This window comes from Stegodyphus dumicola, chromosome 1, assembly GCF_044657685.1.
Source record: "Stegodyphus dumicola isolate Sdum_Otavi_A_Nest chromosome 1, ASM4465768v1".
NCBI lineage: Eukaryota > Metazoa > Arthropoda > Arachnida > Araneae > Eresidae > Stegodyphus > Stegodyphus dumicola.
The window spans coordinates 290,832,536-290,858,341 of record NC_140768.1 but is presented as its reverse complement, the minus strand read 5'-3'; the positions used below and the strand labels follow the sequence as shown (position 1 = coordinate 290,858,341).

Here is a 25,806-nt window from a genome sequence, read left to right as displayed (position 1 = left end):
GTACATTGCACATTATGTTTTTTCGCCTTTTTAAGCTTCAAATCGGCATTAATTTTCTTATTTACAGGTAACCCTAAGCATTTTAATGACTTTGCAGCTATCCTTGACTTGGAAGGTTATGTTTAACATTAAAGTTCTCATCTTTGCAACATTCTAAACATTCCGTTTTTTCTTGGGCATGTATTTCGAACACTTTTCCCACTTGAAGCCAGTTTGACAATTTTTCTTTTCTTGTTGACAATATTAATTGTCTTAGTTTTAGATATCGAAAAACTATGGCTTCCACTGCGTTTTTTAATAACTAGATAGAAAAACGTTTCTTCAGAAAAAACACAACATAGTCTAATCTTCCATCCATTACGCTTTTAAAAGCGCAATTTTGCATGAAAACAAAACTGTCAAGAGGTAATTTATACTTTCAGAAATATAGCTACAGTTTAAAAAGTAATTTTCACGTAGACTAGAGTCTGTTTTTATAAAAACTGTTCAATTTCTACGACTGATAAACATTATCCCTAACTGACAGGAATACAGTAAATCAGTTTTCGTTATTCCACATTCCATTATAATACCTTTTCTCTTTAGGACAATCTTTTCATTTTAGTTATTTTAATTTTTTAAAAATTTTCTTAAATTTTTAATGGTAAATTCTTCGAGATATTATAGTGAAAACTAAAGCCTAAATGTTCGTAATATTAATTTATCATACTTTTTATATGAATATTATTTGAATCTTTTATTATTTGCTTATTTACATTATTAAAGTGTTTCCTGGTCTAATATTTCATGTCTCAGAAACTTAGAACCTCATCTTTGGAAGCTACCTTAATGTTAAAATAAAAATTACCATGCTATCATTTTTTACTTGTCAAATCTTTAAAATTCGCAACCTTTGGCTATTGGTTAGTTGTGAATTTTTTAATGCCTCTAATGCGGCTTAACGATGTCCGATAAATGTCATATCCGATTTAAATGACGCATGTAATTGACACAATTAAAACATTGAGCTATATGTGAACATAGTAAGCATTTATATTAACCCAGAGATGTGAAGCACATTTAACGCTTCTCTGTATACCACCCCTTTAAAACATAAATAGAAAGAATACAGGGGACATATTTTCTTTTTGAAACTGTCAGCTTGTAATCCACCTTCCTGAAGAAGCAGTGAAAGGGAGTCGACAGCGAATGTATTGAATAAACACAAGATGTCTAAAACCTGTATTCAAAGGAAATGCATCTCATATATCTACTTCAAATAGACGTGAAAGTAATTCTTAGTACCTTTATTCTAAGGTTAAACCAGGTTTATCTTTGTTTCTTCAGTTTTTTTGCAGTACAAGAAGAAAAGGACTTATTTTGATATGGAATTGAGTCCATGTAATTCTCTCGAAAGTCTACAAAAATACGTTCCGGATTTAGAAGCAGAGTATTTGCACAAATTTTCAATAAATCTTAGTAAAAATTCATATTTATTTTTTCTTTTGTTCATATTATTTAGCTACATTACTCAAGATTATTAGTCATGTAGAATTGGCACAGTATCAACCTGTAACGTGCACTTGCATAAGCACTGTATGCAAAATTTCATTTCGAATAAATTTATCATTTTTGTATCGTTATGGAAATGTATTCGAAATTGTAAAAACATTAAGAGGTAGAAACATACACATATTTCAGAAGTTGAATGAAACTTACAAAATCAAGAAATTAACTCTTTATATTAAATTTTGAGGATGGATGTTTGACGCATATTCATATTTTGAAATTAGACGCATCTTTAGAAAAGTCATTTAAAAAATGTTGCGTAATTGCCTTTTACACTTTCATGCCTTTTATCATCCACATGACCGACATAGCCATCAAACATAGCATAAGATCTTTGATTTATTTTTCTAAACAGCCTCGAAACTAGTTAGCTTCTATAGTGTTGCCATTCGAAATGACATAATAGCTTTATCTTCTAAAGGTTACAGTCATTCCCCAATCTCTCATGCTTGGGTGTTTTCGTGGTTTTCTCCATGTGTAACGTGTATACGAGCCAGTTTCTCTTAGAGAGTCCTCCATGAAGGCATCCCTACCTTAAGGCAGATAGCCCTCGTATGCTTTGCCATAACTGAATAATCCAATCTAACCCAATCCCCAATCTCTCGCCAGCGATGGTTCATGGTTAACTTAAAACCACAGTTTCTGAGAGCAGTTATAAAGCATGGGAAATGGTATAAGATAATAAGGTATATTATAGTTTTTAGGGTTCTATATTTAATTTTATTTAACCAGTTAAATTTAAGTTTACGTTCTTTCCTATAAGCCTTCATTCTCCTAATTGTCAATGCCAAAATATTTAAATTTGGTAGCGCGAGTGAAGTAATGCAAATTCTACCTTGAGGAGAAAAGGTTTAAATACTAAGTTCCAGAAGGGAAAGTTATAGAGTGTGGGCAAACGCTGTACTTATATAACGTGAGCTTCTGACTCTGCTTTTATTGCTGGTTAATGAGCCGTAACGGCTATTATTTTGCTACCATTAGGCTTCGACGCGGTTTTAGATAACATAATTATCTGAGTCTTGTAGAGCAATTCTACTGCTTGTTAATATCTTCGAATTTTTCGTTTAGTTCTTGGTATTTGAGTTACCGCCCGAGTGAGGTGTAGTTTGTTAAAGTCAAGTCGACACATTGTAAATTTTAAAGAGTTATAATAAAGGATTCTTTTAACCCTTCTTCTGTGTGGTTCCTACACGTACTTCCGCTGTCACATCAGAAGCTAAACAAGTAGATATTACAAGTTTATATAAATGCTGTTAACAATTTAGTACCAATAAGAAAATTAACGAAAGGAGATTCTTTTAGCTAGCGTTCTTCAAGGGTAATGCAGTATTCTTCTCTGTTTTAACGCTGTCCGATATATCATGGCTACGAATAACGCGTTTTCACTTCTTATAGAACATGCGACAGAACATAATGTCTTTATCGGCTTACGGTACAGGAAATTTAAAAAGAAACATCAAATTATGAAAAATTTGAATTGTTCCAGAGCCCAAACCTGAAAATTTAGGTATTGTTCTTAAAAATGCTGGAAAACCAATAATATTTCCAAATATAAAAATCTAAGGTAAATGCAAAATTATAGATATTTTTCTCTCAGAGAACGCTGGCATGATTAGAAAAATTAGAAAAAAATCTGAAAGGTGTCAACTTTGAACGGTCACCCAAGATAGTTCCTTAAGATTTTTACTGTCTGGTTGAGCTTGTTAAGTGTTAGCATACATTTTTCTAAATTCTGGTTGAGTGTTAAGTGTTAGCATACATTTTTCTAAATTTTTTTTCAGTCTTTTCACAGTTCACCATATCAATGCTCAACTTTCTTAGAAAAAGGGTTTACAAAACTTTGCGTTTTCTTTTTTTATATGTTAACCTTATTTATTAAATATCATGTTTTTTTGCACTTACGCCACATAAAATTCAATTCGACAGGAAAATTACAAAATATTTAAAAACAGTCTTAGAATTCCCAATAGAGTGTTATAGTTGCGATACATATTTTTATATTCTTTATATTATTTCTTTAAAAATTATAAATTAGTTATCATAAAAAATATTTAATTGAGTGCAGCTAGTACAGTTTCATAAAAATATTGAATATTTTTAATTAGATATCGTATGATTTTAATATATCTTTATTTAAATCAAAAAATGTTTTTAAAAAGTAGGAAAAAAATTCTCTGTTTAATATTTTTAAACTCCCTTATTAAAAATCTTTCCAGATTATAAAAAGGCTTTGTGTGGAAAAAATAAAGTAGATTAAAAAATATATAAACAAAAACAAAAACAAAAACAAAAACAAAAAATCTGAAAGGTTTCAGATTTTTAATTACGTCCAAAGAGGCGTTTTTTTAACGTTTTGTGTGTTACCTTTATTGTGCGTTTAGATATTTTAAATATCACGTTCTTTGCACTTAAACCATAAAATTAAATTTAATAGCAATGTCGCAAAATAATTTTAAAATGAGCCTATCTTTAGAATTCCAGATATACAGTTTCGCCGCTGGAGATAAAAAGGTTTCCCCTCCCCCCCCCCCTAGAATGTTGCCATTTCTCGCTTTGAAATCCTTGAGTTAGTTAATAAAAAATTCGTTAAAGTTTTACAAAATATGAAATCGATCATAAAACAAATTCCAAATTTCAAATCTGGTCTTCCACATGCCCATATTCGTAGGAGGATTACGTCATTCAAAGTTCGATGGCTCTATGTATCTTTGATTTATCACAATGAGAGAAATGGACATACATTTATGTAGATTTTTCATTATTTAATTTCTTCAAATATAACGCAGGACTCAATTTGAAAATTCAGCAACAATTTGAAAAGTGAAACGGACATTCATGGTGATTCATCGCAAAATCGCAAAACGAAAACAGTAGTCCTTCATTAACAAAGCCCCTTTGAACTAAAAATATCTTAGGCTTTGCGTGGAAGATAAAAGTGTTTTTATTCTAGCCACCTAAACACGTTTCTTTCATATAGCCGAGTTTATTAATTAAAACTGGAAGACACATGTCTTACATTTTGCCGAATGTCAACAGTTTCGCACGCTGGAGTTAAAAAATGTTTTTCGAACAGTGCTTCCATTGCTCCCTTTCAGATCGTTGAGATTGTTAATCAAAAATTCAAAGTTTGAGCTTTCAACTGCAAATGTTCGGGTGGAGGACTACGTTATTCAAAATCGGATGGCTCTAAGTACCATCTATTTTTACAATGCGAGGAGTATACATACATACTTGCAGATTTTTCATTATTTAATTTCATTAAAAATAATACAGTTTGACAGCCATCGGTGGCAGCAGTTTGAAAAGTGAATCAGCTGTCTAAAACGAACTGACATTTACAGTGATACGCGGGAAAATGCCATTTCAAGACTAATAGCGCTTTTTGGTTAGCAGCCATATGCGTCTATGAAAGTAGATATTTTGAAAAAAATTTAGGACGTTAAGGTCTTTGTATATTTTTCTTATATTTGATGCAAGTTTCAGTAAAATTAAAAAAATCTATGTTAGTTAATTCAGAGTATGGATCTCACATAAATGTATATGCAATAAATACATGAAATAATTTTTATATGCGTATATAAGACGATAACTATTTAATTTTTGTTGTAATGAATTTTGGATTAATTTTCAGTTAGGCTACGACGTTGGCGACATTTGGAAATTTTTGGCGACAAATATCTTTTTAATATTGAAGCAAGGCACCGTACTTCACTGATTTGTCGCCAAATAAATATTTCGTCGAAAGACCTCAGTCTCATATCTCCTACTGAAGACTCACCGTATTTTTTCCTTAGTTTTTACCTACATAATTTGTTGATTGAAAGACATAAAAATAAGTTTTAAAATTGTATATAAAAATATATCATTATCTGTTAAGTTGGATATTGTTTTAGAGATGCATTTTTGGTACATCCTTGGTAAATAAGGGGTTGCGCATAATCACCAAAACTGAGAAATGCAATTCTCCCTATCTGTACCGTGCACTTTTCAGATGTCGTTACAGGCTTACGGGGTAATCGTTTAACAAGGAACTACCACATATTAAGTGTTGTCTCAATGCATTGTACTACATTAAAAAGTTAGATATACATAATAGTTGAGATTCTTACTAAATAACTACTACGGTGAAGCATAAAACGCTATTTTTCAAAAAACGAACATATTTTTAAAGCCTTTCATTTTGGTTTTAGGAAACAGCGGTTTTGCACGCTTGGTGATGAACAGGTTCCGATGATATGAGCTTCATTGTTAGTATAACAAGCAGATAACTGTACTGTTTTCAGAATTCATTTGAATTATACTGCTGATGGCATTATGAAAGAAAATTAATTCATGATAACATTTTGACGGTATAATAAGAGAACTTTCAGCCTTCAGATCCACATTAACGTGTCTTATCCAGATTATCGACATTATCGTGTCTTTCCGGCATACACTTCTACGCGGCAGAGAAACACGTTTTACATGAATGCAGTTTTACCTGCGTTCGAAGCTGATAAATACAGGTAACTGTTAACAACAACTTAACATTGTCGCTTAGGTGATATATCTTAAAAATGTCATCTACCTTTAATAACCTTAAAATAAGACTTTGAGATGATGTTATTATATGTCTTTAGCGTGCATAATTGTTTCCATTTAAGTCCTAGTTTAAATTTTATGGAGTAAGTAATAATTTACGACATCAGATTCTGAAATTGGGAGTGTAAATTATGTACTGGTGTAAAAGTTTCCTTTATACGGGGAATGATTACAAAAGCCTTCTTTTATCACAGCCTTTTAGCAAGCAGCAACCGTGCAGTGAAGGACAAAGAGAAGGGTCTAAAGAAATTTCAAATGTGAAGGGGTGATTGCTGTGATATGTCCTCAAGTTAGGAAATCAGAACGTCTATAAGGTATTTCTCCTGCATTCTTAGCGTGCCTTCGTGGTGTGGTGGTCTGCCCGCTGGAAGCGTATTCCATATGTCCGTGGTTCGATTCCTGGCGAAGGCGTTGCTCATTTTTCATCTCTCTGCTTCCAAAATACCTAATGCCTGTAGAGACATTAGACGTCGATGAAAGATAGATGCAAAAGTTGCATGCGAAGCGAAATATAGATAATTGGCAGAAATTCAGCATATATGTAGCGTTGATTTCAAATATAAAGATTCATCTAATCTGAAATGAAGATGGCGCAGTTTTCATAAACGCACAGAAATTTCCCTTTGAAGTCAAAACTTAAGATAGGTTGTCCTTCATTAGACTACTAAATTTCTTCTGCAGCATTAATGAGCAAATTCAAAATTTAGAATAGATACACTTGTATGAAAATATATAAATATATAAAAATATTTTATTATAAATACTGTTAATTCTTCACAGTCGGACAGTGTTTTATTTATTATTGAAAATATTACATATAGCTGCTATAATTCCATGCATTGTTCCATTATAGGCTTTGTACATTTTATTTTCATGTTATTTGGCACGTTTTGGAAATTTTTCCTTTTTAGCCCAAACGGACGCTACTCCAGAACGCCTATTCGTCTTAAAACGGCATTTTGCGTAGAATCACTTTTCAGATCGGTACCACCAATTATTTTCGCCCTATATTATATTTAAAGAAATTAAATAATGAAGAATCTGCATTGAATGTAGGTATGTTTCTCGTATTGTGACAAAACAACGGTACCTACAGTCATGAAATTTTGAATAACGCAGTCCTCCACCCGAATACCAGCACCTGGAAGCATGAATTTCGAATTTGTTTTATTATCTATTTCATGTTTTGTAAAAGTTTAGCGAATGTTTTATTAAAACGCTCAATGATTTCAAAGCGAGCTGTGGCAGCAGTGTAAGGAATAAAGCACTTTTATTTTTAGTGCGCAAGACTGTCTATCAGAAATTCTAAAGATATGCATTTAAAAATATTTTTAACCCAAATGCTTTCGAAACGTGCATGTGTGTGTGCAAATGAAATAATGAAAAAATACCGCTTTGGGTGTAAGATAAAACTGGAAGCTTTCAGATTGTTACTCCTTAAATAAATATAGAGTTTTCCAGAAGTGGGTATAGAGTTTTAAAAAATACTATTCTTACTTTTAATAAACTTCTATTTTTTTTCGGAGATTTTATTGAAAGTTCAAATTGCGAGGGCATTTCGAAAAGTAAAGATACACCGTACGCCAGAGGAAAAGAAAAGTTTTGGTGAGCAAGTTGGCAACACAGGTGTTAACCTTGAAATGTTAGCTTTCTCCTCGCGGTCGTTCGGCATTTCAATGTTGATTATAGTTGGAGTAGGTCGTGTTTAAAATGGCTGCGCCGATTCAGAATCCCGCCAAATGCGAATTGCGCTTCGTCTCACGTTTTCTTCATGCAAAAGGTCAGCGACCAGCGGATATTCACAAAGAAATTGTTTCTGTTTATGGGAACGTTATGAATCGACAAAATGTAACGAAATGGTGTCGTCATTTCTCTGAAGGTAGGACCGATGTTCATGACGAATAAAGAACGGGTCGGCCATCTGTGATCTCTGATGCCCTTCTTCAGAGAACAGAGGAAGCAATTCGTGCGAATAGACGTCTCAAATTGAAAGAATTGCATAAGATCATACCGGAAGTGTCAATGACAACTCTTTATGAAGTTGTGACTGTCAAGTTAGGGTAAAGGAAATTGTGTGCGCGCTGGGTTCCAACAGGCGGCAACCTTCTATGACTGTGGGACACAAAAGCTTGTGCACCGAATTAACAAATGTTTGGATAACGGGAGTGATTATGTCGAAAAATAATAAATAATCCAGTTAAGAAAATGTAACTGACGTTTTCTAAATAAATGTTTTTTTAATGAATGCGAGCCATTGTATCTTTACTTTTCGAAATGCCCTCGTATTTATAAATTCACAAAAAGGCAACAAAAGAAAATCATCAAATAATTTTTTACATGGAAGTATTTAATCCTTAAACAATAAGATGCTAATTCAGAATCAAACAACGAAAATCAGCGTTAATTTTTTCAAATTTTCACAGGACTAGTTTCGACGGTTTTACCGAACCACCATCCTCAGCTGCAAAAACGCAAATGCTTTGTGCGTTTGTGCACTGAAAAATGAAATGTTTCAAAACATTTTTCCTCATTCCAAGCCTTTTTGGAACTTAATTATAAGTAGTTCCATCATTATAGAAATTGTTCAATGAGACTGTAATAACAAAATCAACAATTTTGATTTATTACTAAAATTATAAAATATTTTCATGATATCACACTATTATTTTGTGTGGCTCTATGAAACCATTACTTTTTTTTTACTTTATATGATAACTATTTGTACAGCTAGCACGCAAGCGGCTAGTAGGTAATTAAAATGTAAATCATCTGATGTTTTAAATGTCTTTAGAGTTGTTTTGAGTGTTTTATGAGTATTTTTATGTGTAGCTAATGCATTATATTTGTTGAAAGTTAGGTTTAAAAACGCAAACTGCCTTCATCCATTTCCTTTCCTGCCTTATACATTTTCTTCGGGCATCATTTGACAAGAAAGCCTAGATCTATGATCCTAAACAAGATTAAGAACGAACTTTGTTTATAACAGCTTCCGGCCTAGAATTTTCATGTCACCGAAGAAAGATAAATGATTTTTTTTACGGGAAAACCTGCCGTCGTGTGGCCAATAAGTTCCGCTTTGACACTTTGACAAGGAAGGAGGTTGAAGCCATAACACTAGGTTTCTTAAAATTCGTCAATAAACAGTTTTTCCTTCGTAGCTTGACTTCCTCCAGCGAATTTCTGGAGATTTTCCCGATTCCAGGAAATGATAAATCTTCCCTTGTCTCATAACCCGGTTGGCGTATCATTTCTCAAGGCCAGTAGCTGCTGTGTTGGCGATAACAGGGAAAGGTTGCTATTTCTACAACGTTTTCCCTTTTATGGGGGAAAACAAAGGAATGTTTCTCTTTATAGGGAAATAAACGATGTATTTTACGAGAAGCTTATTTTATAACCTCTTTATTTCTCTTGTAAAACTTAGTTTCTTGCCCTAAATAGTGCATCTGCAAAATTTTAGGGCTAACATTTTTTAACAAATTCCGGCAAACATGCCAAACGATAACCGACAGCATTTGTTACAATGAAACTCAACTTGATTTTCATGAAGTATCAGGTGTTTTCTAGTGGAATTTTCTACGTACTTAGTCGTTTGCTTTCATACAATGAACATCTGCTGCCAAGGCTGAGAAAAGAATAAAATTAAACTTTGATGCTGCAAAGCGAAAATTAATCCTGAACTTTTTTTTAATAAATTGTAATTGCACGTGAAATTTAATGCTGGGATTATGACCTTGGAAAAAATTGGGAAGAATCTACTTGGCCCGACAATGTTCACCTCGGACGTAGAATCTTCAGTTCAAAAATTTCGATAAACGACCCTATTAGTGACCCTAATTGACTCGCAAGAAATAATTCGCAAGGACATTTTTCCTAAAGGATAGACGGTGAGTTCCATATTTTATAAAGATGCAAAGGATAGATTTCTAAAAAGAATTTAGCACGTTACGTCTGCAAAATCTCAATCGAATAACTGTTTTCTTTCGCACGACACCACAAGTTTCCACTCTCGACGACCAGCAAAAAACTCTGTCACAAATAGATTACATATTATATTGTGTTACAACGATTTTCTACGAAGTTTGAAGACAAACTTCATAGACGAGCTGTGCTTTAATCGTAGTTCTGCAAACGACATAATACCAAGCATCATATTTAAACATGCATATTTTTACTTGAAGAAAGGAGCGATTACATTGTGGAATATGATATGCAGGTGCTAACATTGAATTATCAAATAGATTTCAGCGACTTTATTGCTCGACCTCTGGTTTGCTATCAACCAGTGGAGAAGGGTGTTTTCGTGGAGGATGCTTTCTAAGGGAAATTGGCTCATATCTACGCTCCACATGAGAAGAATAACGAAAACTCATATACTGGTAGCTTGTTCGATGGGATGATACAAAACAGTTGTTTATTCATAATTTGACGTGATGGATCTATGGGAGAAAAACAGCATGTCAGTTCAGAAAAAATTCGATTTTGTGTCAAAGTATGTGAGTATATATGATATCTATCTATACCTATATCTATAATATGCAAATCAAGGTAAACTATATCATGTTGCACTGTATTTGTAGTATTAAGTTGTAGGCAAGAAGGGTAGATATTAGCTTTTTCTATTTTGTTGAAGTTGTTGAATGCTATTGCATCATCAATATAACGAAAGATGTGTTGGTAATATTTATGATCTTCATTATTTAGCGAACATACAAAAGTAAATTTTTGTGTAAAAAGGAATAATTCACAGATTTCAGTTGAAAAATTGCCCCCCATAGGTATTCCCTGTATTTGTTTAAAGATGTTGTTATTAAATTGAATATAATTATTGAAAAGTACGCTTGAGAGAAAAAGTTGCCATTTTTCAGCATTTCTTCTTTCTGCATGGTTTTGTAGTGTAACGGTAGTACATTCGACGCGTATTCGAGAGGTCCAGCTTCGAGTCCTGGTGAGGACACTGCTCATTTTCACGTCTCCGGCATCAAAAAAATTCTAACTCTACAAAAGTAAGTAAATATAATAGAAGTCAGTTTACAGTTGTCTTTCACATGTGTGCAGTTTGCAAGATGCAATAAAAATACAAGGTAATGGTTTTATTACAGATTTGTAAATAAAAGGATAATAAAGTAACCAGCACCCTGAAATATTTAATTACTTGCGGCTCATATGTAAATTAAATACTATAAATACTACAGATATTTCCCCACTAGTATATATTCTATTTTGAAATGAAATAGTTTAGACATTTAAGCTAAATAATAAACATTTCATACAATGCGTATTTTACTCTTTATGTCAGAGCAAATGCAAATAAGGCTGCCGAAGAGTTTAGTATGATAATTACAATTTAGAGTCCCCAACATTGTTACGAATCATATTGATTAGTTTTAATTTTTAAAAAGAAGTAATATAAAATTTGGATTTCGTGAACTGAGAAATCCGTTTTGTGTCGAAAGAAGATACCTTCTGTTTCTGGAGACACATCTGCAATCTAATGTTCTCGAAAGACAATCATCTGTCGATCGACCTTCTTTTGAATCCTTCTTTGCCTTTTGCCCGAAACAATCGATTTATTTCGATCCAAGAGGAAAAATAAATGAAATTTGTGAAACGAATTCACGGAGAAAATTTAACTGTATCTACTCACACGCGCTGTTTGAGATTAATTGAATTTTGATAAGGAACGACATTTGGAGTGTCTTTTTTCCCCATTTCGAAAACAATTTTGTTCCCCTCAAAATGAAATACAGCCGGTAGTTTTGCATTTTGATTATTTTCCTGTCATTCCTACACACATATTGCTTTTTAATATTGAATAATTAATCTGATAATTTATTGTTAAGAAAAGCTTCTGTATTGGATTCATGGTAACTCGCCAAAGAATAATAAATCTGTAATAGTTAAGTTAGAATCCTGAGCCCATAAGTTAATTAAAATATTATGCTGAGTGGGTACTCTTAGTCAGGCTTAGATTTTATTTGTCCTCTCGAGGAAGATGGATTTCTGTAAGTCGTCTCGAAATCAATAGGTTTTAGTGTCTGTCAGGCTAAATTCTCCTTTAATTTTATATTTTATACTGGAGTGTAATATATTTTTCATGGAAGATGATTTTAAAATCAGTTAGTTTAGTTATTTCTTTTTACTTCAAAAATTCAAGTAACATTTGCGCGGTTCTCTTTGAAACGGTGATCATGATTTGAAAGGTGCTATTCGGGAATAGTATGATAACTGTTAAAGAACATATGTTTCTGTGCTGGAGTACGATGCTGAAAAAATAGCTCAGTTTTGAAGTCAAGAAAAACTGTATCGAAAAGTAAGACAGACATTTCAGCTGTTTATCTTGCACAAATACATTAGACTTAAAATTTATTGAAGGGCCTTACCTCTAACTGACAATATTAAGAACTATTCTGATGCATCCTCGAGCTCAAACTAAAAATATAATCTAGAATTACACTAGTGCAAACGCAGACTTGGTTTAGTCTAAAACTAAAGACCTTCTTATAACAATCAAGAACGCAGTGCTCGAAGACATTTGAACAATTCTTTTAACTATATGGAAGAAAAAAGTAAGTACCTCAGTTTTCACTTCCGAAACGGTAAATAATTTACTTAAAGCTACCAGAACCTACATTTTTTATTCTAAGAAGTAGAGTAGAGTAAATGAATAGAGAATGTACTCAGGAGTTTAAAGCTCAGTAATCTATTTACCCTAATCCTATTCAGGAACACCTCGAAATTTCTCCATACAGAACGTTTTAGGTGAGTTCTAGAAGATTAGTGATAATTCAATCACTTTCTCTCCCCGCACCTAAAATTCCACCACTTCAGCAGAATCGATTTCCTCCTTAAGAAAGGAAGGCCTATTCCTTAAATGGCTACGTTCGTGTCTTTTTATGTGTTTTGGTATTGCATAATGAATGTTAAGTACATCAGTTCTACGGAAAACGACGTATTTAAGGTTCAGCCAATGGCAGTTCCCCACGTCACATTCCTCGTTTGCTCCGAAACCGACCATTTCTGTCTTTAACTAGCTCCTCGCGTGATTTTCCTTTGCTCCTGGCAGTTACGTTTTTTACATATTTTGCTCCAGAATCTTTAGAATTTTATATTTCTTGGAAAAGGGAAACTTAGCATTTTAATCGGATGAATATATTAGTTTGGGAGTATTTTTTCTAAACATGAAAATTTTGGTGTCATTATTATTCTTTAGAAATAAAAATACATTAATTTTAATATTTAATTAATTTTTTATACTGCACATCAATGCAATTTAAATTATTCTTTATTGAACATTTCCAGGGGTTTTGAGATTTAAAATAAAGATTCATAGCAATTAATATTTTTTCCTAATTAAACAACATCTATATTTGATTACTCTTGAAATAGATACAGGTTAACTAAAAATCTACGTCAAAAAAAGTGTGCTTTATTACCTAATTTTAAATTAAAGCAAAAGTTTTTTTTTTAATGTTTCAATTCGAGCAAAGTGTTTGGATGTTTCTGATAGATTTTCCTCTTTTAAATTCAAAAAAGGTATTTATTCTTCAATTTTACACCACCAATATTAAGATAAATTCAAATGTGCCAGAAGTATTTTCTTGGAATAAACACCCCTTTTATACACCCTTATATACACACTTATACACCTTACATATACATATATATATGTAAGAAAAATAAAGAATTTTGAATTTTTGTTGAAAATTTTGAATACGAATTTTATAATTATTCTAAAAATGAAGTAGATGAAAAAAATAAGTGAAATTAGTACAGATAAGTAACATGAAATTATGGTAAATGCATGTTAAAATTTATGGGTTATTGTATGTTAAATATCAAGTTTGATGAGGGTCTACTGGGTTCCTAAACAGAGGCCTGTAATTTCTTCTCTACAATTGTTCTTTTTACCCTTTATATGTAAGATAATGTTGGAGGCTCTCATTTTAAGTGTGTAATTTTTTTTTATATTGTTATACTTTTTTTTTAATTGTGGAATGTATTAGTGCAGTTCTCAGAGACCAGTTACCTTATGCAAGGAACGGAGGCCTTTTCAAGTAACTTCCTAGGCACACTGGGACACCAGTGCAGAGAACACACTGGTTAGCTCAAGAGGACAGCCCTACTGATGGATATGTTTGTTTAGAAGTAATGCGAGGCCTTCCAGTTTGGTAAAGTCAGGAATTGTAAGTGAAAGATAATAACGGTGAAACCATAATTTCTGAAACTGTTACTCCTACTATATTTATGGTGTTAAAATATAATTTATCAGTATGGAAATTAGTATCATAAATATTTATGTGCGTTACATTTAATTATAATTAATTATTATATAAAAGTTTTATTATGTGATATGTGATAACAAGAACCTCCCCAGAAGAATTATGATTATGTGAACTCTCAAACAAAAAGACTTTTTGACTAAAATGCTGACAAAATTCAATAGAACTCTAAAAATTTATTTTTAAAAATTGATATTTATAAATTATATTTATAAATTATATTTTACAGGATCAAAATTTTGTGATTTATGTTTTTTTTTTTTTTTTTTTTTTTTTTTCATTTGCTAGTGCTTTAACGTTTTTTCTTTCAAAAGGCTTCTCTGTCTCTACGTCGTCTTCTCTGGCTCTCTGTCTCTTTTTCTTCTTGAAGGGGGGAATATGTAAGAAAAATAAATAATGTGTAAAATATTGAATTAGCATCGTAAATTAATTTCCCTTCTCTCTTCTAAAAATAGTAACCTCTATTTGCACTGCGTCATTTCGAGAAAAAATCTATGTCAAACGATTCTTACGTAATTCTGGTGATGTTAATTGAACTAAAACTCAAGCAGCCAATAATAATTTTACAGCAATATTAAATATCCAATCAAAATACTCTGAGAACCAAAACTAACTCAGTCTGACTTGAGATTTCATCCTGAACATTACAAACTTGCTTTCGACGCTTTGGCCTAGCTAGACTGCTGTCTATCTGCTGCTTCTTTCTTTCTACAAAGTTATCAAAAATGTAAGCTTTTTGGAAAAGGCACAATTAATGTGCCAACTGGATTGCCGCCACAACATGTTTACTGAAAGAAAATTTAAATTAAATATAACGTGACTGCCAAATTTCTTACTCCTTGTGGATCGGCGTTTCAGCATTCTACGGCGTCAAAATTTTATATATATGTGAGTGTGTGTGTGTGTGTAATAATTTACTGCGTTGCTTGGAAACTTCGTAATTCAACATTCGGTACTTTTAATTTCCGATAGTCATAATGGCTGAGTGGAAAGACAGAAAGAAGACGTTGACAAAACTAAGTTCGGCGAATCAACCATCTTTACTTTTAGGTACATCAAAATCATTTCTGTATAGGCAATATACTTTTTGATAATGAGCAATTACAATAATTTTTATATAAAGCATAGCAGGCTATAGATGCTTGCAAAAGCATCTGGTTAGGAGGAAAGCTTAAGCGAAAGGTGACGCAGCAACTCAGAGGAAGAAGGAAGGAAGGCAAAAGTTTCAGTTCGAGTTAAAAAACATTTATTTGGCCGGGCAAGAGGTAACTGCATTACGTAGGATCGCATGATTAATTTGAATAACGCTTTAAGGTACAGAGAGGAAGTCCCAAAATTAAATAAAAAATAAAAGAGGTCACAGCCAATTAAAATTAGAAGTTTGCTATCATATTTTTTACCTTACATATATATACACTCATGTCCATAAATTAAGGATAATGCAAAATCCGGCAAAGGAAGAGTTAGAAGCAAAACAAATTTAACTTATTTGTAAAGCTTATTTATTAAACAAAAGGTAAAGAGCAAAAAAAGATGCTATATGTTTAATATTATTAAAAAAATTAGCGATTTTTTCTCCCTGGAGCAAATTACAAAAAAAAAAAAAAAAAAAAAAAAACTATTTACAAAAAATCAATATTACATGGTTGGTATGATTGTTAATACATTGTATGTCTCCCAGACGATGCAATACAGTCCGTACAACGCCTAGGCATGCTGAGTATCAAATTATCGATCTGATCTTGGGGGATATTACACCACTCCTCAAAAAGCAATGCTCTCCGATGTTCCGGTAGACATGTAGGAGGAGGTTGACGGGCTGCAACTCGTCGGCCAAACATATCCCACACGTGCTCTACTGGATTCAAGTCCGGTGAGAATGCTGGCCAGTCCATACGGGTGATATCCTCCGATTGAAGGCATTCGCTTACGATGTTTGCACGGTGAGGACGGGCGTTGTCATCCATAAACACAAATGGTTCATTCATGGCGCCCCGAAACAAACGAATATGTTATTCCAGAATGACGTCCCGATAGATTTGGCTTGTCATGGTTCCAATTTGAACATGCAGGTCAGTTCTGGAACCCAGAATAATTCCACCCAAAACGAGCACTCCTGCACCACCGTAACAGTGTCGTTCAATGATGTTTTCTTGGTGGTAACGGGTACCTGGAGCTCTCCATATGAATGCCCGGCGAGAATCAGACTGCAAGCTAAACCTGGACTCGTCGGAAAACATCACACAAGCTCACTGTTGCGGTGTCCACAATGCATGCTCTCTACTCCAGGTTAACCGCAGGCGACAGTGAGTTGCAGTACGTGGAACGCATCTGACAGGTCTACGAGCATATAGAGCAATCTGCCCTAAGCGTCTGTACACGGTCTGCCTTGAAATTGTCGTACCAGTGGCTGAAGAAAGCTGACGAGACAGGTCTGAGGCTGTGCTCTGCCTGTTTCTTTTAGCAGTAACTGCCAAATACCGGTCCTCATTCGGCGTTGTAACTCTGGAGCGACGTGTGCTGTAACGTCTACTCACATTACCATCATCTTGGAATCGTTGTCAAAGCCTGGAGATGACACTCTGGGCAATTCTAAGTTCGTCTGATACTTCCAGTTGGGTACGCCCACATTCCACACGGCCGATAATTCTACCACGTAAAAAATCATCCAAATGCGTCCTTTTTTGTCATAACTATTCGGTTATTGCACGGAAATGCTTATAAAGCGCCTGCGAACAATTTTACTTCTTTGCCTGTATTTCTTATATATCACTCTCTTACACTCTCTTCATTTTGACGGACCATCGGTGTCATCTGGTTACTTCCTGAAATTTGCATATGATTCTTGAAGATGTGTGTAGTGATTTTACAGGTGATATATTTATTTTAGATTTCGATTTCCGCGTGACTCCGAAGTATCCTTAATTTATGGACATGAGTGTATATTAAACATTATTATATACATTATGTATTTATATTATTTTGACATTATCATTTATAAAGTTGGAATATATGTGACAAATATGATTTTTAAAAGCAAATGGGAAAAGCAATTAAGCTGTCAAAAATATACAATATGAGGAACAAATAAAAACTATTAATCATCCTTCGGTTAAGGGCTAAGCATTTGAAACATTAACCCTGGACAGTGAAATGGACTGAAAAAACTGGTGAAGTGCAAATATTTATAAGTAAATAAAAAAACAACATGTTTTTAAGTAATTTCCAAATAACACACACATATATATACATGCAAATATAAATATGAGATCGAATCTTATACACTTACAAACACAGAATAGACATATATATATGTATAGAATTCGGTCTCATATCTACATTTTCATCTGTCTTATATATATATATGAAATTAAAAGAAATAAATCTTCCCCCCCCCCCACGGACTGAAAATCACGTTTTTTTGCCCCTGAATATTAAGAGTATTTTCAAATACAACAAATTTATATGATATTATGAATTCTTTGCGAGAAATTGGTCGCAGAGATCTCCTTAATAATTGCCCCAAGTGAATGGGACTAAGGGACGAAATCAACACTTTAATGGAACAAATCGGAAAAGCAGCAAACAATAAGAGAAGAAACCAACACAGATATTCAGATTTTCTGTATTAAGCAAGGAATATCACAGACCACCAAAACTGGTCCCAGAGCACAGCTGTCACCGAGCAGGACAATCGCTACAGTATGATATATGTGAAAATTCTGATTTCGTTTCATGATATATAAACAGCAGCGTTGCCACTACTAAAGTTCGAACCCGTGAGTAAACAGCTAAACAGACGACTTAGATAAGGGACCCCATTCGCCAAATTCTGGTGGTGAGAAATTATTGACCACCATCTTTTAGTTCGGGCGTTATCTGTTGAGTCATTAGGTTATTTTGAAGCAGACGTCAAACATTTGCCTTTGCCGGGACTCGAACCCGGACCACTCGAATACGCGCGGAGTGTGCTACCGTTACACAACGAAAATATGCTGAAAGGAGTAAAAAATGCCTTATAAATGAACATATTATCATGTGGGTACGTCCGGAGCAAATAACAGGAGAAGAATGAAGCATCATATATAAGTTAGGCAAGTTACGATTTTGGCATCAAAATGGTCTTCAGAGGAGTATTTTCAAAAGATTTTTTGGGCCTTTACCTAACGCTTCTTTCGTTATATTAATTTTAAATGAGTCTACAAGACAAGCGCTGTGCTTTTAGTAGTCATATAAAACTGAATTTTTTAAAATATAAAATTTCGAATTTTAGCTTTTCTACAAATGGTCATTTTGTCTGTTGAATCTACAAGATAGCTTTTGGAAATTAGGAACTTTTCATTTCGAATTTTTTAAAGGATAATGATTTTAAGATATCTGATGTAAAGACATTCCGAAGCTTAGTATGCACAGCTGTCTTTAGAGTTCTTTATATAAATTCTCTAAAATGTTTAATTCAAAATATTTTAATTCTGATTCTTAAAAGTCAGCTAAATTCTAAAATCGAAAGAGACTGAAATCATCTGTGCTTGATTTCAACATTTATATCGAATAAAAACTGAGAAAGATTTTCACAGAATTATTTAATGAGTTTAGAAACGGACAATTCTACTACTGACACCTTATTTTGTTTATTTTTTGCAATGGAGAAATGGAGGCATGGTTCTGTGATTAGCCAGCCATTCAAGAGTTGATTACCAGGGAAATCATTTAAAAATATGTTGTATATTTTATGCATAAACTACAAATTGAAATTAGAAAAATGAAATAAAACTGCTAAAGCAGTCTGGTCTCTGTAAAGTTTGTTTCTCAGTTAGGATTAATGAACTGCCACACCCTCTTATCCAAGATCGTGGTATTGACCTTATTTCTGGAAGTAGATCAAGTCACGTAACGAAGTTTGCTCAGATACAACACAAATGAGATTTTAAAACGATGTTACTCGTCGGGGGCGTAGCTCAGATGGTAGAGCGCTCGCTTAGCATGCGAGAGGTACCGGGATCGATACCCGGCGCCTCCAAAGCTTTTTCAACACTGATCTAGTTTCAAATTTTTAGCCGATATTTAATTTTTTGAGAAATCTAAAGACTTTGAAATATTTCTTTAAAAGTGCTTTCTAAATACTTTTTTTTTTTTTTTTTTTTTTTTTTTTTTTTTACTGTACGATTATTAGCACCAGTGGTTCTTTAATCTTAATTATCAAATTTGCTCGTATCACCTTTTTGAATAAAAGGATGTTGCCACCAAATGTGTTAAGTTTAAAGAAATAATATATATATAACGAAAAGAAAATCTGAAAAGCTTCAGGTTTTCAAGCCGCATCAGAGGATTTGTGAAAGATTTTGATGCTTTTCCCTCAACCCGCAGTTTACAAATCTGCTTTGGACACATTCCTGCAAACGCAACGTTTTTCTGGTCTTTTTAACTTTTTTATTAAACAACACTTTCTTAGCACTTACGCGACCAAAAATTCAAGAAGAAAACCGAAATTTTTAAAAGCAGTATATGTTTGGAATTCTCAAAATGATGTATTACCATATTTAATTTTTTAAAAATATTGATCTTTTTTCAGTTCATTACGTCAATGTTTAATTTTCCTGGCAAGATGATATATGAAACTTTTTTTTTTTTCTTTTCATTTTGTTTTTTCAATTTATTAGATAATTTGCTTCTCACCTAAGCCACATAACGTTCAACAGCAAAATCGCAAAATATTTAAAAGCAGCATATCTTTAAATTCTAAATAGAATGTTAAGTATTGCCACACATTTGATTATATTCACTATGTTATTTCTTTAAAAATAATACACTACAATTCCATTTGGCGGCAACATCTTTTCATCTGAAAAGAGATACGGGCATAAAAGTGATACGAACAAAAACGTGAGTATTCAAATTAATAATAGTACTTGTGGTGCTGAAAGTATATGACAACACTACTGAGAATTCTAAAGATGTACTATTTTTAAATATTTTATAATTTTGATACTGAATTTTATGTGGCGTAAATGCAAATAAAATGATATGAATAATAAGTTGATACACGAAAACAAAATAGTTGAGTAAATTAAAAAGCTAAATTTATAAAGAAACCTGGACAATGATACGACGAATCGAGAAAGGACTTGAGAAAAATGAATGGCAACACTTAATAATCTACCGGAAATAATAATAAAAATGTTTGTGATTTTGCTGTTGAATTTTACAAGGCGTGAGTGGGAAGAAAGCGATGTTTAATAACAAAGTCAATCGAGGAATCGGTCGAGGAAACAAATGTGAATGAAGTGCAGCAATAAATATAATGTATAATTAATAATAAAGTGTGTATAAGTTAATAATAAAAAGTCATGTGGCGTCTGAATCAGAAATTTTAAATTTTTTAAAATACAAACTTATTTCTATTTCAAATAAAATTAAAAACTGAAAGTAATTTTGATTTATATAGACCCTAATTTAAACCAAAAATGTAAATGTATGATCCTTTTGCCTAGTTTTATCTTAATAGTTGCGGAATACTCGACCAATCTATGAATATTTATCTAAATTTAGTATAATACGACTTTTTAAAATATGTAATCCCAAAGTAAGGAAAATTAATAAATAAAATATTTAAAGGGAAATGCCTTTTATGAATTAACACATTTTCAGTTGCCTTTTAACTACATAACTTGATAAAAGCTTCATATAATTCTGAAACCACTCGTTCATTTATTCCGTTATTACATGATAATAACATTAAACGGTTAAAACTTTTGTATAGAAAATTCTACACGCTTTTATCTTCTTTGTTGTTTTTATCGATTAACTAGCTGGAGCCAGTAATTCTTTTAGTGCAGATGAAGGAAAGCAGGTGGAAAATATCAAACTTCCTGGAACAAATTTTGATAATCACATTTTAAAATAAAGTAACTGCATAGTAACTACGATAAAGAATTAAATGGCTAACCTCACGTACAAAAACGAAACTCATCATTTTTTTTCTGAAACGTAATCTTACCTTTTAAGGAAAAGAGTAAATTAAAAACGCTAAAAGGATAATTTTCTTATAATTCTATAATATAGCTATGAAAAAATAAATTTCAGTATTTATCAGGGGCAATTTGTCCAGAAGGGCTATTAATTTCGTTTGGCATTTTTCGTCGGTTCACTGTAAATGTTGGTTCATTTTTCAAAGTGTTGCCACCAAAAATTAGAGCCCTGCATTATATTTAAAGAAATTAAATAATGAAGAATCTGCACGACTGTATGTATATTTCTCGCGATGTGATAAAACAACCTTACCTAGAGCCATTCGGAATTTGAATAACGTAATCTTCCATGGCATATGGGCACGTGGAAAGCCTAATTTGAATCTGAAATTTGTTTTGTTATCGATTCATATTTTGTAACACTTAACGAATTTTTGAATAACAAACTCAACGATTTCAAAGCGAGCAATGGCAAAACTGTACGGAAAAAAAAATTATCTACGGTTTTTATGTTCCGGCCAAATTTGGTATACCTTTAGTTAATCTGTATGAAACTATAGTAGAATTATGAACAATTTAAAACTTTTTAAGTTCCAAATTAAGCCTAACGAGCCTCCTTTGTTTACAGTTGAATCTAAGCAGAATAGTAAATTAAGTCAGTTTCTACATCTTCAGTGCCTTTTTGCAGCGTGCGACCAAAAGCAAACTTTTCGTGCACCGAGATTTCTGAATTCTTTGACGCTGGCCGAATTCCTTGTGAGAAACTTTCATTTTAATTCTAAAAATTGTTTTCTTAATTGTTTTAACTGTATCTGGTGTTTTGTGTGTTCTACATTTTACAGTTTTTAATGAAGGTATTTTGAGTTTTTATGTATTTTGGACTTGCCGCAACGTTTGAATGAGAAATATATTTCTAATCAAATTCGAAGAAATAAATTTAATTGAAATTCAACAAAATAGGTGTATAATTTAATGCCTCATGGAGGACTGTTTGAGAAAAACTATCTCCTATCCACTTTACGCACGGAAAAAACTACGAAAACGCCAAAACTCAAACCTGAAACCGAAGTATCAGTGTTTTCCGGTCTTTACCGCTCAGCTGCTGGTGGGTGAAGTGGAAATTTAAGACTAAATTTTAGAGTCGTGATTATACGATGTTATTTACTGCTGCGTTACGTAGCACGTAGTAATAACGTGCAGTGTTATCGTGGATATCACCATGAGCCTATATTACACGTTGGCCTGTTGAGGAATGTCCATTTGGTTCATTCCTTTTAAAGGTATCACCATTATCATCAAGTTAGTAATTCTAAATAAATGGCAAATTTTCTGGAAAGATTACTTGAATAATTAACATAGAAACATCAAAGCTAGAGATAAATATTACTAGGCGACTAGAAATCGAAATCATTTTAATTTACCTTAGAATTGACAGCTTTCGAATTACTCGTAATTATTTATTAAAAGCTAAATGAACCTTTTTGTTGAAATATGATATTACTCTATCGATGCGACACATTTTAACAGGGTACGTATCAGTGTTTTAATATACTTCTGATAGAAGTATCTTAGTAGCTATCATGAAAGGATCCTCTATTTGATTGTAAAAATGACATAATTCATTTGAACAATTTAGAGAGACTGGATTTTATTGTTACATCTGGATTTTTTTAAACATTGTTTAACTATGCATACTTTGTGCTTTAATGTGCTTAATGTACAGAGATGTTACTTGATTTTATATGTTTTTCACGGGATTTTACTTTATTTTATGCTTTCATCTTACATTAATTAATATTTATCACTGCATGAACGATTTTTTTCACTGTTATTTAACGATTTATCACTGTTATTTTTTTGGCTATATGCTAATCCCTTATTCTATATTAGTTTTAAATTTTTACCTTGAAATATTGCCTAAAATCAAACGGCGAACCCTAGGTATGCCCAGACTGGGCTCCCCGATAATCTAGGACAACTGAGTGTCAGTATTCTTTGTTTACCCGCATCTCATCGGTCAGTTCATTGACAACAATGCTCGTTTCAGCACTCATTTCGAAGCTCTATTCCAATCAGTGGGCCCACTTTGGGCACACCCACAGAATTAAACGATAAGTGCTATCTTCCCAAAATTTAACTTGTGTACTCCTCTAGGCCTAATTAGACTGCCTATCTTTTTTTTTCGTGTGTGTGTGTTGTGTGTACGTTAAAACTCCAACTTTAAAAGGTAGCGTGCCGGAAAGGGTTAATAACTGTTCATTATAGTATTGCCTCAGCTGGCAATTTCATTCGTTATATATACAAAATAGAATTTGCTTCCCGTGTGTTTGACGTATGATGATTTTTCAGATTCATGTGCTAATAAATAAGCAATCCATTCCAGTCCAGTCCACGGCAATACGCATGAGAGCCAACTGCTTACGCGAAGGCCTGTATAGAGAATATTTTAAGAGAAGCCGCTCAACCAGTATAGTGGTTAGCGTCACTGACTGCCGTGCCGAAAGGCCCGGTTTCGAATCCCGGAGAAGGCATGGATGTTTGTAAATGTATAATCATCACCTGAGGGCACTCTAAATATGCGGTAAGCCGAAACCCTTTTATGAGGTTGGTTGTAGGGAAGAGTGGTGGGAGACTCTCGGTCGCGTCCTCCAGGGGTTTCTCCATCAAAATTGGAGGCGGAACTGAGCTAATTCGCATTGTCACCTGTAAGGTGTTCTTGCAGGCGTAATCTTGCGTAATCTTTGCCACGAGAAATTTCGAGGTCTTGGGCTGACTCTAAGTCAGACAAGTGAACATCAGTCAACGACAAAGTTTCAAGAGAAATTGACTTATATTCATGCTAAATATAGGGAAAAATACGAAAACTCGTATATACCCAACCAGTTAATCAAGATTTTTATTCGGATAGGACAGCCAATGTTCGGCGTTCATACCGCTCTTACGCAGTATTTTAAATTAATATATTTTATACGCACATACAAATATAGATATTTCTTTTTATGAAAAATTGTCATTTTTTATCAACTCGTATGTTTCAATCAGCCAAAATAAAACTGTAGATCAATTTTCAATCATTAAGCTGAAATTTCATTGCAAATCAGATAATTTTAGTAAATTTCTCTTATAATCATTAATTTTTTATATTAATGATTTTAATTTTAAATTATAATTTATTAACATATCATAAATAAACAGCAATTCAAAACTGTTTACAATGCTATTGTGGCTTTTTTAAAGTTTCTACTGATAGGAAAAAGCTTTCTCCAAAAATGAAAGCATGTTTATTACCTCAAACGAAATTAAGTTATCATCGTAACAAATAAAATCTCCAACAAGCAAATATTGTTTAAGCAGACTCTTATTTAATATAACCTTTTTACTAGTACGTTGAGAAAAAATAAAACACTTACATAAATAATTCAATGCAATTTTTAGGTTTTAAAGGGAGTACATTCAAGTCCACAGTCACTTTTCTTCTTTCTTTCCTAGTTTTTTCTCCTACGCGTTTTTGACAGCCAGTCTTTTTCATTCTTTTTTTCTTCCTTTCCCTTTTTCTTCCCAATAAATGGCGCTGCGATTTCGACAGTACAAATTAACTCCATTTATAAGCCTGTATGACTCTTGACTGTCAAATTTTCCCGTCGTAAAAGCCGAAAATATCTTACCCAAGACATATCTCATTGCAATCTAGCACCATTTTTGTTTCAGATGATGTCTTTTAAGGACGCACTGTGTTAACTGACTAAATCTAAAAGTAGAACTCGATGAATGGAGTCTTGTATTTTGTACGGTTTTTGCAACTTATAATTTGACGATATTTTTCCTAAATATTGACGAATATACACAGAGCAAAAACGAAGCACAGTACATTACCTAAGCAACAAATTTTAACGTGTTTTCTACGTCCACGAAGTTTGTGAAGCTTAAGATGAAAACGGCTATGAAACGGAAAGATTAGTTTCTGCTCTCAGTTAATTTAAAATTAAATCTCCAAGTCTTTGCGGTTGTAAGGTTGCTCGCTAAGTATCCAAATTAATTCAGAGAGTATTTCTGCCTTTAATGAACATTCCCGTGGTTTTCCGTTTCTGTGATAAGAATATAAACTAGATTTCTTAGCTCTTGAAGACGACATCCCTCCTCTTAGGCAGACCCTTTTGCTTGGAAATGTTGTTGTATTCTTTTAAAGTAGAAATAAACAAGCTTTTCAAATGTAAAATAAGATTCAATATTTCATTTTTACTGATGTATATATTATATTATATATAAAATGTTGTATGATCTTAAATTAATTTAGTGCGAAAACAAGTTACTACTATTTGTTATGAGATTCGCCGTTTGTTTGCAGTATTTTAGAAAACCTTTAGTAATATACTAACTTACATTTTTTAACATTACATTTTTAAAAAACATTACATTTTTAAAAAATAATA

At 32.8% G+C, this 25,806-nt stretch overlaps 1 protein-coding gene and 1 non-coding gene across 5 annotated transcripts in view; both read left to right on the top strand.

Annotated features, from left to right (window-relative positions):
* The window catches only part of sick (sickie), a 975,074-nt gene that overhangs the window by 39,175 nt on the left and 910,093 nt on the right, over nucleotides 1–25,806 (top strand). The gene's annotated exons all lie outside the window — the stretch shown is intronic.
* On the top strand, nucleotides 19,356–19,428 carry TRNAA-AGC (transfer RNA alanine (anticodon AGC)). The gene has a single exon. It is a non-coding gene; the product is annotated as a tRNA-Ala (tRNA).